The sequence below is a fragment of the Salvelinus fontinalis genome, chromosome 12 (assembly GCF_029448725.1).
Source record: "Salvelinus fontinalis isolate EN_2023a chromosome 12, ASM2944872v1, whole genome shotgun sequence".
Classification (NCBI taxonomy): domain Eukaryota; kingdom Metazoa; phylum Chordata; class Actinopteri; order Salmoniformes; family Salmonidae; genus Salvelinus; species Salvelinus fontinalis.
The window spans coordinates 43,751,633-43,768,011 of record NC_074676.1 but is presented as its reverse complement, the minus strand read 5'-3'; positions in this window follow the sequence as shown (position 1 = coordinate 43,768,011).

Below are 16,379 nucleotides of genomic sequence, written 5' to 3'. Positions count from 1 at the left end.
GGGCGGGATTAAAGAGCTTATGTATAGAAAAGTATTATTGTTATGTGACTGCTTTATATAAAAGTACCATGTATGCAAAATGTGTATGCAAAATGTTTGTATATGTAGCAATAAAGCTGTAAAAAAAAAACATTTAAAAAAAAATACATATCACATCCGGGACATTTCCTTCCTAAATCCAATACTTCCAAATCCACACAAGTTCCCAGGGGCTAGCAGTTAGTTTTCAGGAACTGGTGCCAATGGACCAGGTCACTGGGTTCTGAGCCCAGGTCCAGATCAAGATCAAGGGACCGCAGTTGAAAATTAGCCGGCTGGCTAAAACCGGCGCTTTTACTGAAACGTTGATTAATGTGAAACTGTCCTTGTAAAAATGAAAATAAACTAAAGACTGCATTTATGGGTGTTTGAGTAGTCTTAAGGCCAACACCACAATAACAATAAACTATGTCTGCTGTAAAGTATAGTGGGCCTGCTTGTACTATGGTTAGTAGGGATCAGGCATTCCTGACCGGTCATGGCATGTAGAGCATTGGTCAGCAAACCCTGTTCCTGGGAAGCTACAGGGTGTGCAGGCTGTTGTCACAGTTAACACTATGCTGGAGGAACTCTTCACTGATGAGTTTCAGAAGAAAGTTCTTTGTTTCTGGCCATTTTGAGCCTGTCATCGAACCCACAAATCCAGATACTCAACTAGTCTGAAGAAGGCACGTTTTATTGCTTCTTTAATCAGAACAACAGTTTTCAGTTGTGCTAACATAATTGCAAAAGTGTTTTCTAATGATCAATTAGCCTTTTGAAATGATAAACATGGATTAGCTAACAACGTGCCATTGGAATACAGGAGTGATGGTTGCTGATAATGGGCCTCTGTACGCCTATGTAGATATTCCATAAAAAAATCTGCCGTTTCCAGCTACAACAGTGATTTACAACATTAACAATGTCTACACTGTATATCTGATCTATGTTATGTTAATAGACAAAACATTTGGCTTTTCTTGCAGAAAAAAAAAAAAAAATTGAAGTGACTCCAAACTTTTGAATGGTAGTGGATATGCTGAGAGCTGTTGCAGGTAGGCATGCTATATAATACATATACCACATAGCTACAGGTACGAGGATACTTATTATAGACAGGGTTGGATACTGACCACAGGTCATACGTTAACTTGGCTTTAAGGGAAGGGAAATATCTGCACTTGTATTCAGGTAAGACTGATTCCTCAGTGTGTGTGATAGCAGTAATAACTATTAAAACCTGAAATTGTATATATGTATATATGTTGCAGGATGTATCTGATCAATTACATCTAATAATATTTCCCTCTCTATGAAGCAATTGTCACTCCCTGGCTATGGAGAGGTTTTTATTCTCTATTTTGGTTAGGCCAGGGTGTGACTAGGGTGGGCATTGTAGTTTCTTTATTTCTATGTTTTCTATTTCTTTGTGTTTGGCCGGGTGTGGTTCTCAATCAGAGGCAGCTGTCTATCGTTGTCTATGATTGGGAATCATACTTAGGCAGCCTTTTCCCCACCTGTGTTTGTGTGTAGTTGTTTTCTGTATAGTTTAGTTACCTTACAGAACTGTTCGTTTTTCTTTTTGTTATTTTTGTTCAAGTGTTCTGATTAAATATCATGAACACGTACCACGCTGCGCTTTGGTCCAGTCATTTCCAGGAAGAGGATCGTGACAGCAAGGAGCCAAGTAGAGAGGAGGCTCGTCAAGAGGAGGCAAATAAGAGGCTCAGAAGAGTAAAGATCTACAGTATGTTAAAGCTAAGTATGTTAAGTACAATTTCACCAATCTGAAATGGTGGCAGCATCTCACACTATGCAATAGGATCTGTGCTTCAAATTCAAAGCACACTGCACAACGACCTGATAGTAACTGGGCGATTTCACAAGCCGATTGTTTACACTCGAGCCCCTACCTTCCTTCTCTACCTAAATTCTGTGTTTACAATAGCTAAAAAAACATTGGTAGAAGTTGAAGGCCATTATTGTAACGTTTTGTTGACCCTCTCATACTGTGAGCAAGGGAGCCTTGACCTCCTCTTATGGCGTCCCGATGACAAGCAATCTAGAAAATAAATCGGTATGCTGTGGCTCGTGGCAAATTCATGGCTAAAATTACAGTGACATATCTGTTAGACAGGACTAGTTCTTTGTCCTCATTTTTTCAAATGAATTAAATTCATTCACATGACAGAATACAATTGAACTCTGATAAAAATAAACATACATGCAACATACATTTAGGGAACTATTGTTGTGGATGTTTGGAGTTGGCGTTCATGTAAGGCAGGGGTAGAAAACCCTGGCCCTGTTTCTGATTTAACCGACCTGGAAGACCAGGTGTGTTGAATTAAGGCAATCACTGAACTGATCAATTAGAGTCGGGTCTGTTGACGGGTCTGTTGACACTTAAACACTCGAGATGACGCAGCACAGATATATAAATAATGTAATATGTATATGCCATTTAGTTAACACTTTTATCCGAAGCATCTGTACATACATTTTCTGAATGGGTGGCTCCAGTGGGAATCGAACCCACGATCCTGGCGTTGAATGTGCCATGCAACTGAGCCACAGAGAACCACAAAGAGCTTCAGGAACCCCTTTTTCACCAAGGACTCCACCTGCTGGTCCACCTGGACATCTTTGCTCCAGGGTCCCAGCAGTTAAATATCAGATGTTTGTTTGCAGTGTGTCCATTTAGGGACAGGGGTTCCAAAGGGTGTGGGTTGTTTGTAAAGAAAATATGCAGGACTTTGCACTTGTTTGGGTTGAACTGCATGGAGTGCACATTGACATAGCAGTGTATCTGTTCTAAAACACGTTGAACACAATCTACCCTTAAAAATGCAATTAGCTTAAATCAGGTGTGTTTAGTAGGGATGGGGGACAAGTGACACCAATCAAGCCCCTGAAGACTGGAATTGCCCAGACATGGTCTAAAGCCTTGTTCACACTACAGGCCATAATGCTGAAATCGTGTATTTTTTGTAAATCCGTTTTTGATTACTGAATGTCCAAACAGCAAGTTACAAGTGACCAAATCGGATGCGTGTGTTCAGACAGCAGTAATTTGCTGACATGGCTACACTAGTTGTCATAGTAACGAGGGGTGTGTGCGCAGTGCTGTAGGCTGATTGGTGGTGCTCGTGCTTCCTATTACTCGACTTGCCACATAACTTCTAAGGTGACAACAATGTCTGCCATGGACGTTTCCCAGTTGCGCTGAATGTTCAAAATCATAGTTTAAGAACACTTTAAAGCTTTAAAGCTGTTAAAATCAGATCCAACAATAATATTAAAGGGTTAGAAATCCAGGGCTTAAAAACAAAGGTGTCATTGTAAGCTGAGGATTCATGTTTTCTTTTAAATCCACAATTTGGATCCCTCCACAACATCATAGAGGATGTCGTGGCAATTTCCTGTATTACCAAATGAGGAGAGTTACAAACCACACACCAGTCAGAGTTATACTTAAACTTCATCTTTAATAATATGAGCTTTACCATAGCCCTGTGACTTTCAACAATTCACTATCTATAATAAATTGTTGAGAGTCCCAACATAATGGCAACTGAGATCTTTTATAGCAAAGATACAACTCAACTTACATGACGAACCACAGATCTTAGGAACTCTTCACAAAGGGCCTTTTACTTGAGAAAGGAGTATCCCTTAGCCAGATTTCATTCGCTATAAATTATCGCTCAGTTTGGTCTCTAAAACAAGGTTCTAATCTCGTTCCTGGTACTTCATAGTACCAAAACATTACCTCATCCAAGGCATAACTCAATTGTCAACTCTATATACTTCCATCTCAAGTAAACCCCCTCTTCTCCCCACTCGTGGACAAGCTCACTGAGCGGAGTGACTTGTGCACAGACATTGTGGAGCCAAGAGATAATTGGTTCCCCCTTAATCACGCCATCCCTTCACATGGTTTAACAGATACATTCACATATGAAGACAATACTCCATTCTGACCTCTCCCCTCTCTGGGCCCCAAGTGACTGAGCCCTAGCTGAGAAGGGAAAAGTGCAACTGCCAGCAGTATAGTCCAAAGGGATACATTCTAATGACAAGTATCTCACATAAGCATATTATGTAAATAAAACATCTTATTTATCTATGTTACCCAACTAATTCTGATTCATCCCCCACAAGGATCTAGATACTTTTCTAATCTTTGGATTAAAACCAAATTATGATAAGTGTACTATATTACCTGTACAGTATTGGATCACAAAAAATGTAACTTTTACATTGCTGTGTAGTTTTCCAATAAAACGGTCTGACGGAGTTGTGGATTTACTCTGTATACATATCACGAAAGAAAGAAATGTTCTCATACCAATACATTTGAATAGAAAGTTAGCAAAAAGAGATAAGATCTTGCTACCCTGGAATGGAAAATACCTGTCTATTTGTGGGAAAATCACCCTGATTAACTCTTTAGTCATATCCCAGATTGCCTATTTGTTTATGGCCTTGCTTACACCTAGCAACCTGTTTAAAAAAAAAAATATGAGCAAAGAATATTCTATTTGATTTGGAATGGCAATGAATATTGTAACGTCCTGACCAGAGTTCTTATGTGTTTTGCTTGTTTAGTGTTGGTCAGGACGTGAGCTGGGTGGGAATTCTAGGTTGTGTGTCTAGTTTGTCTGTTTCTGTGTCCAGCCTAATATGGTTCTCAATCAGAGGCAGCTGTCAATCGTTGTCCCTGATTGAGAATCATATATAGGAGGCTTGTTTTGTGTTGGGATTTTGTGGGTGATTGTTTCCTGTCTCTGTGTTTGTGTTCTGCACCAGATAGGTCTGTCTCGGTTTTCACATTTGTTATTTTGTTGTTTGTATAGTGTTCCCGTTTATTGTCAGATTAAACATGTTGAACACTAACCGCGCTGCATTTTGGTCCTCTCCTTCAACTATGGAAGAAAACCGTTACAAATATGAAATCAAAGGGCAGAAATTATTAAATATTAAAGCATTAGACCTCTCATTAAAGGTGTCAGTCATACAAAAGTTATACTTAAATCCAAACTTGTTCTCTAGCAAATTAGTAAGTATGTCTCACCCCATGTTCAAGAATGGCCTCACTTTCGGTTATTTGAAAATTAAATAATCTCCAAAATATAGTTATTTTTCAAAGAAGCCATAGAAAGTTGGTTGCAATTTCAGTTTAATCCAGAAAAGACAGAACAAATAATACAACAAATATTGAGGTTAAACTCAAATATACCAACTGATAAAAAAGCATGATAAAAAATAAATAAGAAAATGTATAAACGTTGTAAATTATATCATAAATAGGACTGGTGGCGTTATGTCACACATGCAGCTAACAAAAATGGAAATGTCTGCTCTACACAGAATTACAACCAACTAACTGCAGCATTACCGCAAAAATGGAAGAGGCACGAGGAAGGGGAAAAAGTAAGGAGCTTGTCTGTCGGTACTGCATTAAGACCAACATTGGTTAAAGAAAATTGTGATCAATAAATATACCAGTTTCATTTAAGGACCAAAAAATTGACAGCTGTGCCATATAGATTGTAAAATAGCTGCGAAGAGATTTTCGATGTTGCATGGCACATGGTTTATGAATGGTTTATGAACTGAAAAGACGCTGGATTCAAAACTTATAATTGTTCAATTTAAATTGTTATACAAAATTATTGCAACCAATAGAATCTTATATATATGAGGGAGACAACCTTCCCAGCTCTGAATATTTTGCTGTGAAGAGACAAAGTCATGAGATCATTTATTTTGGTACTGTCCATATGTAGCTTGTTTATGGTCACAGGTCCAGGAATGGCTGAAGATATATATATATATATATATATACACTGCTCAAAAAAATAAAGGGAACACTTAAACAACACAATGTAACTCCAAGTCAATCACACTTCTGTGAAATCAAACTGTCCACTTAGGAAGCAACACTGATTGACAATAAATTTCACATGCTGTTGTGCAAATGGAATAGACAAAAGGTGGAAATTATAGGCAATTAGCAAGACACCCCCAATAAAGGAGTGGTTCTGCAGGTGGTGACCACAGACCACTTCTCAGTTCCTATGCTTCCTGGCTGATGTTTTGGTCACTTTTGAATGCTGGCGGTGCTTTCACTCTAGTGGTAGCATGAGACGGAGTCTACAACCCACACAAGTGGCTCAGGTAGTGCAGCTCGTCCAGGATGGCACATCAATGCGAGCTGTGGCAAGAAGGTGTGCTGTGTCTGTCAGCGTAGTGTCCAGAGCATGGAGGCGCTACCAGGAGACAGGCCAGTACAACAGGAGACGTGTAGGAGTCCGTAGGAGGGCAACAACCCAGCAGCAGGACCGCTACCTCCGCCTTTGTGCAAGGAGGAGCAGGTGGAGCACTGCCAGAGCCCTGCAAAATGACCTCCAGCAGGCCACAAATGTGCATGTGTCTGCTCAAACGGTCAGAAACAGACTCCATGAGGGTGGTATGAGGGCCCGACATCCACAAGTGGGGGTTGTGCTTACAGCCCAACACCGTGCAGGACGTTTGGCATTTGCCAGAGAACACCAAGATTGGCAAATTCGCCACTGGCGCCCTGTGCTCTTCACAGATGAAAGCAGGTTCACACTGAGCACATGAGCACATGTGACAGACGTGACAGAGTCTGGAGACGCCGTGGAGAACGTTCTGCTGCCTGCAACATCCTCCAGCATGACCGGTTTGGCGGTGGGTCAGTCATGGTGTGGGGTGGCATTTCTTTGTGGGGCCGCACAGCCCTCCATGTGCTCGCCAGAGGTAGCCTGACTGCCATTAGGTACCGAGATGAGATCCTCAGACCCCTTGTGAGACCATATGCTGACACATGCACATTTGTGGCCTGCTGGAGGTCATTTTGCAGGGCTCTGGCAGTGCTCCTCCTTGCACAAAGGCGGAGATAGCGGTCCTGCTGCTGGGTTGTTGCCCTCCTACGGCCTCCTCCACGTCTCCTGATGTACTGGCCTGTCTCCTGGTAGCGCCTCCATGCTCTGGACACTACGCTGACAGACACAGCAAACCTTCTTTCCACAGCTCGCATTGATGTGCCATCCTGGATGAGCTGCACTACCTGAGCCACTTGTGTGGGTTGTAGACGCCGTCTCATGCTACCACTAGTGAAAGCACCGCCAGCATTCAAAAATGACCAAAACATCAGCCAGGAAGCATAGGAACTGAGAAGTGGTCTGTGGTCACTACCTGCAGAACCACTCCTTTATTGGGGGTGTCTTGCTAATTGCCTATAATTTCCACCTTTTGTCTATTCCATTTGCACAACAGCATGTGAAATTTATTGTCAATCAGTGTTGCTTCCTAAGTGGACAGTTTGATTTCACAGAAGTGTGATTGACTTGGAGTTACATTGTGTTGTTTAAGTGTTCCCTTTATTTTTTTGAGCAGTGTATATATATATACAGCACCAGTCAAAAGTTTGGATACACGTACTCATTCAAGGGTTTTTCTTTATGTTTACTATTGTCTACATGGTAGAATAATAGTGAAGACATCAAAATTAGGAAATAACACATATGGAATCATGTAGTAACCAAAAAAGTGTTTAACACATCTAAATATATTATTTCCTTAATGCATTTGAGCCAATCAGTTGTGTAGTGACACAGAAATACTGTACCACCCCTACCTATTTGTTAAAAGACCAAGTCCATATTATGGCAAGAACAGCTCAAATTATCAAAGAGAAACATCAGTCCATCATTACTTTAAGACATGAAGGTCAGTCAATTCTGAAAATTTCAAGAACTTTGAAAGTTTCTTCAAGTGCAGTCGCAAAAACCATCAAGCGCTATAATGAAACTGGCTTTCATGAGGACCGTCGCACGAAAGGAAGACCCAGAGTTACCTCTGCTGCAGAGGATAAGTTCATTAGAGTTAACTGCACCTCAGATTTCAGCCCAAATAAATGCTTCCCAGAGTTCAAGTAACAGACACATCTCAACATCAACTGTTCAGATGAGAATGTGTGAATCAGGCCTTCATGGTCGAATTGCTGCAAAGAAACCACTACTAAAGGACACCAATAAGAAGAAGAGACTTGCTTGGCCCAAAAAAACATGAGCAATGGACATTAGACCGGTAGAAATCTGTCCTTTTGTCTGATGAGTCCAAATTTGAGATTTTTGGTTCCAACCTCCATGTCTTTGTGAGACGCAGAGTAGGTGAACGGATGATCTCCGCATGTGTGGTTCCCACTGAAGCATGGAGGAGGTATGATGGTGCTTTGCTGATGACACTGTTGGTGATTTATTTAAAATTCAAGGCCCACTTAACCAGCATGGCTACCACAGCATTCTGCAATGATACACCATCCCATTTAGTTTGCGCTTAGTGGGATTATCGTTTGTTTTTCAACAGGACAATGACCCAAAACACACCTCCAGGCTGGGTAAGGGCTATTTGACCAAGAAGGAGAGTGATGGAGTGCTTCATCAGATGACCTGGCCTCCACAATCACACAACCTCAACCCAATTGAGATAGTTTGGGATGAGTTGGACCGCAGAGTGAAGGAAAAGCAGCCAACAAGTGCTCAGCATATGTGGGAACTCCTTCAAGACTGTTGGAAAAGCATTCCAGGTGAAGCTGTTTGAGAGAATGCCAAGAGTGTGCAAAGCTGTTATCAAGGCAAAAGGTGGCTACTTGGAAGAATCTTTATATTTTGATTTGTTTAACACTTGTTTGATTACTACATGATTCCATATGTGTTATTTCATAGTTTTGATGTCTTCACTATTATTCTACAATGTAGAAAATAGTAAAAAATTAAGAAAAGCCCTTGAAGGAGAAGGCGTGTCCAAACTTTTGACTGGTACTGTATGTGTACATCTATGCATATGTATGTACACTACCGTTCAAAAGTTTGGTGTCACTTAGAAATGTCCTTGTTTTTGAAAGAAAATCACACTTTTTGTCCAATAAAATAACATCAAATTGATTAGAAATAAAGTGTAGACATTGTTAATGTTGTAAATTACTCTTGTCGCTGGAAACTACAGATTTTCTATGGAATATCTACATAGGCGTACAGAGGCCCATTATCAGCAACCATCACTCCTGTGTTCCAATGGCACTTTGTCATTTTAAAAGGCTAATTGATCATTAGAAAACCCTCTGCAATTATGTTAGCACAGCTGAAAACTGTTGCCCTGATTTAAAGAAGCAATAAAACTGGCCTTCTTTAGACTAGTTGAGTATCTGGAGCATCAGCATTTGTGAGTTCGATTACAGGCTCAAAATGGCAAGAAATAAATAACTTTCTTCTGAAACTCATCAGTCTATTATTGTTCTGAGAAATGAAGGCTATTCCATGCAAGAAACTGAAGTTCTGGTACAACGCTGTGTACTAGTCCCTTCACAGAACAGGGCAAACTGCCTCTAACCAGAATAGAAAGAGGAGTGGGAGGCCCCGGTGCACAACTGAGCAGGAGGACAAGTACATTAGAGTGTCTAGTTTGAGAAACAGACGCCTCACAAGTCCTCAACTGGCAGCTTCATTAAATAGTACCCTTCAAAACACCAGTCTCAACGTCAACAGGGAAGAGGCGACTCCGGGATGCTGGCCTTCTGTATATACTGTATACTGTATATAGTCTTAATTCATTCCTACTTAGATTTGTGTGTATTGGGTATATGTTGTGTAATTTGTTAGATATTACTTGTTAGATATTACTGCACAGTCGGAGCTAGATGCACAAGCATTTCGCTACACCCACAATAACATCTGCTAATCACGTGTATGTGACCAATAAAATTTGATTTGATATCTCTGGAGATCTGAAAATAGCTGTGCAGTGACACTCCCCGTCCAACCTAACAGAGCTTGAGAGGATCTGCAGAGAAGAATGGGAGAAACTCCCCAAATACAGGCGTGCCAAGCTTGTAGCGTCATACCCAAGAAGACTCGAGGCTGTAATCGCTGCCAAAGGTACTTTAACAGTGTTGAGTGTTGAGTACAGGGTCTCATTACTTCTGTAAATACTTCTGATAAATACTTCTGATTATTTAAAAAAAAGAATACTGACAATGTCTGAAACCTGTTTTTCCTTTGTCATTATGGGGTATTATGTGTAGATTCCTGAGGGGAAAAAACGACTTAATCCCTTTTAGAAAAAGCCAAGGGGTCTTAATACTTTCCCAATGTACTGTAACTATGACAGCATTTACTGTAAATGACATAACACAACACAATAGTTAAACTGGAATAGCACTCTCACTCATGGTTGCCCAAAAAAGAACTGTGTGTAAACCACACCCCGAAATATGCTAATGACTTCAGAAACGCCTTGAAACATGTTTTTATTGAGACATTACACAATGGGGTTACGTGACAGGTTTGTTATCAGCCATAATCTTTGTGTGGCCACCAGATGGCAATGTTTACCATGTACACAGGGCATCTCATTTTAGTCTTTATGTGCTGTACTTACTTAATACTACTTGATTTAAATAAATAATACAAATACAAAGAATATATCTTAAAGTAATGAAACAAAAATAATAAAAGCTAAAAAATAACATATTCTAAATAGTCTGCCATCATTTATAGAAAAATTGTTTTAAATCTTCACAAAGCAGAGCCTTTTATTTACTACATCCAAGTTCAGGGTCTATGGAAATATATCACCATATCCATTTAAACTTGTTGATTACAATATCTACCAGTCCCTGTCAAACAGTAAATTACATTACCAAATCCAATCCAATACTGTTAATTAATTATTTATGAACTCCATGTTACCAATAACCCTTACTTTAAATATCATAGCTATTCCTTTAAAGTTAGAGTACGCATTTCCATGACATATATTTATATACATACATTTCAAGTTGCCTTAAAATTGTAATTTATGTTTTGAATTCGAAGTTAACAGTCAACAAGTAAGCAGTTTTCTAATAAATCAGTGAATATTATGAAACTGGATAGGTGACTGGATGGGAAGTGGGGGGTGTGGTGAGTTGATGGCTAGTGGAGGGTTGTTGCTGGTCCCCACACTGGGCGTCGCTACATTTTGTGACACGTTTCACTGTTATCTTCAGAGGTCCAATGGCATTACTGCTTATTTTCTTCAAGAACTGAAATACAATAAATATATTATGATGTACAGTGGGGTCCAAATGATTGGATCCCTTGATAAAGATGAGCAAAAAAGACAATAAAATAAACAATACAAATAATTAATGAGCTGAGGTATGCAACAAACAAACAAAAAAGGACAATTTGTATTATTTTATACTATACAATCGCTCAGAGGAAGAGATTTTGTTTAACAAGTAATACATTTTTTTTTTTTTTTATCTAGGGGTCAAAATGATTGAATAACCGGTTTTCAATACACCAGCATTGCAAGAATAATGACACAGAACCTTTTCTTATGAGATTGGAGAACAAATTGGGAGGGATCTTAGACTAGTTCTCCATGTTTCGGTCAAAGGCATTAAGTACTTTACCCAGTAGTCTACATGGACATTTTAGCCAAAAACTTATAGCTGCCACTGAAAAATTAGATTTAGCTTGAGAACTAATCTTATACAATGTGTGACTCTGTCGCTATCAATTGATCTATTCACTTTATGTAAAAGAGAATATGTATCATTAAATAGAAGGCTCATCTAAATTATAATAATAAAACATATTTAGTACTGTAATAAATATTGGGGAAATCGGGTCTAGACATGATCTTATCCCTAAAAGTTGTCACAAGTCTTGTTACACTTTGTAGAATTAATTGCATGGAATGAGCTTCAAAACAACATCATTTTTTATAGGTCCCTCAAATTAAACATAATCAAGCTTTTGGTGGTGTGTTTAATATCTCAAACAATAATTAAAAATAAATAAATAAATAAAGGTTTGTTTATGTGCAAACCTCCAGCAAGGCTATAAGATATGCCCTTAATGAATGATCAACATTGAATGAACTGACAGTTGTGGCTGCTTTGCGTGATGTTTTGTTGTTTCGACCTTCTTGTTCTTTGTGCTGTTTGTTCCCAATATTGCTTGTACCATGTTTTGTGCTGCTACCATGTTGTACTGCTGCCATGTTGTGTTGCTACCATGTTGTTGTTATGTTGTGTTACTACCATGCTGTGTAGTCATGTGTTGCTGCCTTGCTATGTTGTTGTCTTAGGTCTCTCTTTATGTAGTGTTGTGTTGTCTCTTTTGTAGTGATTTGTGATTTGTTCTATATATACATTTTTTTAAACGAATCCCAGGAGGCCTTTTGCCTTTTGGTAGGCCAACATTGAAAATAAGAATTTGTTCTCAAATGACTTGCCTAGTTAAATAAAGGTTAAATAAAAATAATGTCAAATCAGAAACGCGCAGATCAAAATAATTGCCTGCTGCTACTGAACATTTGTCTAAAGCCAATCATTTGCTTATGGGTAGTGGCCAGTGTCTGTCTGTCTACCTGCCTGTCTCGATCGCCTGTCTGGCGTTTTAATTATACTTGTAAAAAATAATTCATGAGAAAGTGGAAAATGTGATGCGCTATGCAAGAGTCATTGACATCAATTATATAGAACTGTCATGGTACTCACTCTGCCGTGAGGTGTAAGCAGGGCAAGGTGAGGGAAGATAGGGGCAGAGGAGGAGAGAAGTTTCCGATGAGGAGAGAGCGGGGAAGAGGCCGGGGGAAAAGTAGCAGCCCCAGGCGAGGAAGGGACAGGCAGACGCCAGCGCAGAGCAGCGCAGCAGCACCGCAGGCCAGAGCAGGGCAGCAGCACCGCAGGCCAGAGCAGGGCAGCAGCACCGCAGGCCAGAGCAGGGCAGCAGCACCGCAGGCCAGAGCAGGGCAGCAGCACCGCAGGGCAGCAGCACCGCAGGCCAGAGCAGGGCAGCAGCACCGCAGGCCAGAGCAGGGCAGCAGCACCGCAGGCCAGAGCAGCGCAGCAGCACCGCAGGCCAGAGCAGCGCAGCAGCACCGCAGGCCAGAGCAGGGCAGCAGCACCGCAGGCCAGAGCAGCGCAGCAGCACCGCAGGCCAGAGCAGGGCAGCAGCACCGCAGGCCAGAGCAGCGCAGCAGCACCGCAGGCCAGAGCAGCGCAGCAGCACCGCAGGCCAGAGCAGCGCAGCAGCACCGCAGGCCAGAGCAGGGCAGGTTTAGCCCGCACAGGAGAGACACACAGCCAGGAGAGAAGAGGTAGTCAGCCAGGGAGATGCTCTATTCAACATAAGATCAGGAAGCCTCCGTATCAGTTTTGTTGTAGTTTTACTCAAGTATGAAAATTGGGTACTTTGCCACCACTGCTGCTAAATTTTAGTAATGATGTTAGCCACAGTGGGACTTTTTGTAAAAGGGCTGTATAAATGAAAACATAGCAATGTGTCAACCTATGTGACATCAAAGAGGTCCAACCAACTTTCTGGTAGAGAACGCAGTGATGAGTATTAGAATTGTCACCCACAATAAAGCGCGGTGTGCTATGATAAACGTACAATCATTGGATAATAAAATAGAAGAGCTACGATCACGTATATCCTTCCAAAAGGACATTAAAAACTGCAATATCTTATGTTTCACTGAGTCGTGGCTGAACGACGACACGGATAATATAGAGCTGGTGGGGTTTATGCTGCATCAGCAAGATAGAACAGCTGCTTCCGCTAAGACAAGGGGTGGCGGTCTGTGTATATTTGTAAACAGCTGGTGCACAAAATATAATATTAAGGAAGTCTCAAGGTTTTTCCCACCTGAGGTAGAGTATCTCATGATAAGCTGTAGACCACACTATTTACCAAGAGAGTTTCATTTTTCTTTTTTCGCAGCTGTCTATTTACCATCACAAACCGATGCTGGCACTAAGTCTACACTCAATGAGCTGTTTAAGGCCATAAGCAAACAGGAAAACTCTCATCCAGAGGCGGTGCTCCTAGTGGCCGGGGACTTTAATGCAGGGAAACTTAAATCTGTTTTACCTCATTTCTACCAGCATGTAAAATGTGCAACCAGAGGAAAAAAACTCTAGACTACCTTTACTCCACACACAGAGACTCGTACAAAGCTCTCCCTCGCTCTCCATTTAGCAAATCTGACCATAATTCTATCCTCCGAATTCCTGCTTACAAGAAAAAACAAAGTGACTCGGTCAATAAAGTAGTGATCAGATGACACAGATGCTAAGCTACAGGACTGTTTTGCTAGCACAGAGTGGAATATGGAATATATCTTCGGTGGCATTGAGGAGTACACCACATCAGTCACTGGCTTCATCAATAAGTACATCGATGACGTCATCCACATAGTGACCGTACGTACATACCCCAAACAGAAGCCATGGATTACAGGCAACATCCGCACTGAGCTAAAGGGTAGAGCTGCTGCTTTCAAGGAGCAGGACTCTAACCCGGACGCTTATAAGAAATCCCGCTATACCCTCAGACAAACCATCAAACAGGCAAAGCATCAATACAGGACTAAGAATAAATCATACTACACCGGCTCCGACGCTCGTCGGATGTGGCAGGGCTTGCAAACTATTACAGACTACAAAGGGAAGCACAGCCGCGAGCTGCCCAGTGACACGAGCCTACCAGACAAGCTAAATTATTTCTATGCTCGCTTCGAGATGAGCAACACTGAAGCATGCATGAGAGCATCAGCTGATCCGGACAACTGTGTGATCACGCACTCCGTAGCCGATGTGAGTAAGACCTTTAAACAGGTCAACATTCACAAAGCCGTGGGGTCAGACGGATTACCAGGACGCACTCCCCACTGCCCTTTCTCACCTGGACAAAAATAACACCTATGTGAGAATGCTATTCATTGACTACAGCTCAGCGTTCAACACCATAGTGCCCTCAAAGTTCATCACTAAGCTAAAACTGCATTGTTGGTTAAGGGCTTGCAAGTAAGCATTTCACAGTAAGGTTGTATTCGGTGCATGTGACTTAAGTACTTCAGTCTATATATATATATGTATATATATACATGTTTTAACTTCACTTTATTTTAGTAAGTACTTTCTTAACACTTAAAAAAGTGTTGTTGGTTAAGGGCTTGTAAGTAAGCAGAGATAGTGCTGTCACCTGGTTTTACACCCGACAGATGTACATTTAGAATATATTTAATGTCACGTTCCTGACCTATTTCTGTTAGTTTGTTGTATGTGTTAGTTGGTCAGGACGTGAGTTTGGGTGGGCATTCTATGTTGTGTGTTTCTATGTTGGTTTAGGGTTGCCTGGTATGGCTCTTAATTAGAGGCAGGTGTTTGGCGTTCCTCTAATTAAGAATCATATTTAGGTAGGTTGTTTCACTGTGTTCGTTGTGGGTGGTTGTCTCCTGTGTCAGTGTTTGTCGCACCATACGGGACTGTTCGGTTTGTTTGTTCATCGTTATTTATGTGTAGGCTATTTTCCCTGTTCATGCGTTCTTCGTGTTTATGTAAGTTCGTCGTCCAGGTCAGTCTACTCCGTTTGTTATTTTGTTAATCATCCAAGTATATTTTGTTTCGTGTTTTTTCCGTCTTGTTTATTGAAATATCATGTCTTCACAATCCGCTGCATTTCGGTTCAATCCCTGCTCCTCCTCTTCGGATGAAGAGGAGGAGGACAACCGTTACATTTAAAAGATAAGAAAGTTCTTAGCTCAGAATTAATCATGGATTCTAATATTTTAGCTAGGAAAGAAAATTTAGAAATAGGCCGATTTAATTTTTTAGGTCACAAGAGTCATCACCTTTGTGAAGGGTACATGGACCACCTTCCAAACCTTGGTGATAGTACCAGATATAATCATCAGGTTAAAAATCTGGGTTAATGATTCAGAAATCAGGTGGGCAGAGATGCAGCAGAAATGGATCGAGCATGTCAGCCCCAGTGGATTTGTTTTTTTACATCAATCTTAAGCAAGGCATCTCGCACATCACAGACAGTAAATTTGTGATGTGTTACTAGTGGAAATACATTATATGGCTGTTGATGAGGTAGTTAACACTGAGCCAGCAAAAGCTACAGTTTGGAATTGGTATGTCAATTTCTGGGTTTTTAAATGAATGATAGGGTATATAGCGATTGATTCATGAAGAATATAACTTATAAATGCCTCAAGCTTTTACAACTACCTTACCCCATCAGAACTCAACATATGAGCGTTCTATTCCATTGTTTGTTAACAATCATTTTGGGACAATGCGCCTTTTAAAGGCAATATTCCCGCGTTCTCGGAGATCACATTCACGGTAAATGCTGCATACAGTATGCCAGCTCAATTGGAAATGATCTTTAAATGTAAAGCTGTGATGGTACGAATGGTTCTGTGTGGTTTGTGCGCTCTTTAATGCATGTCCTGCAGTTAATCACAAGTTTGTTCATTTG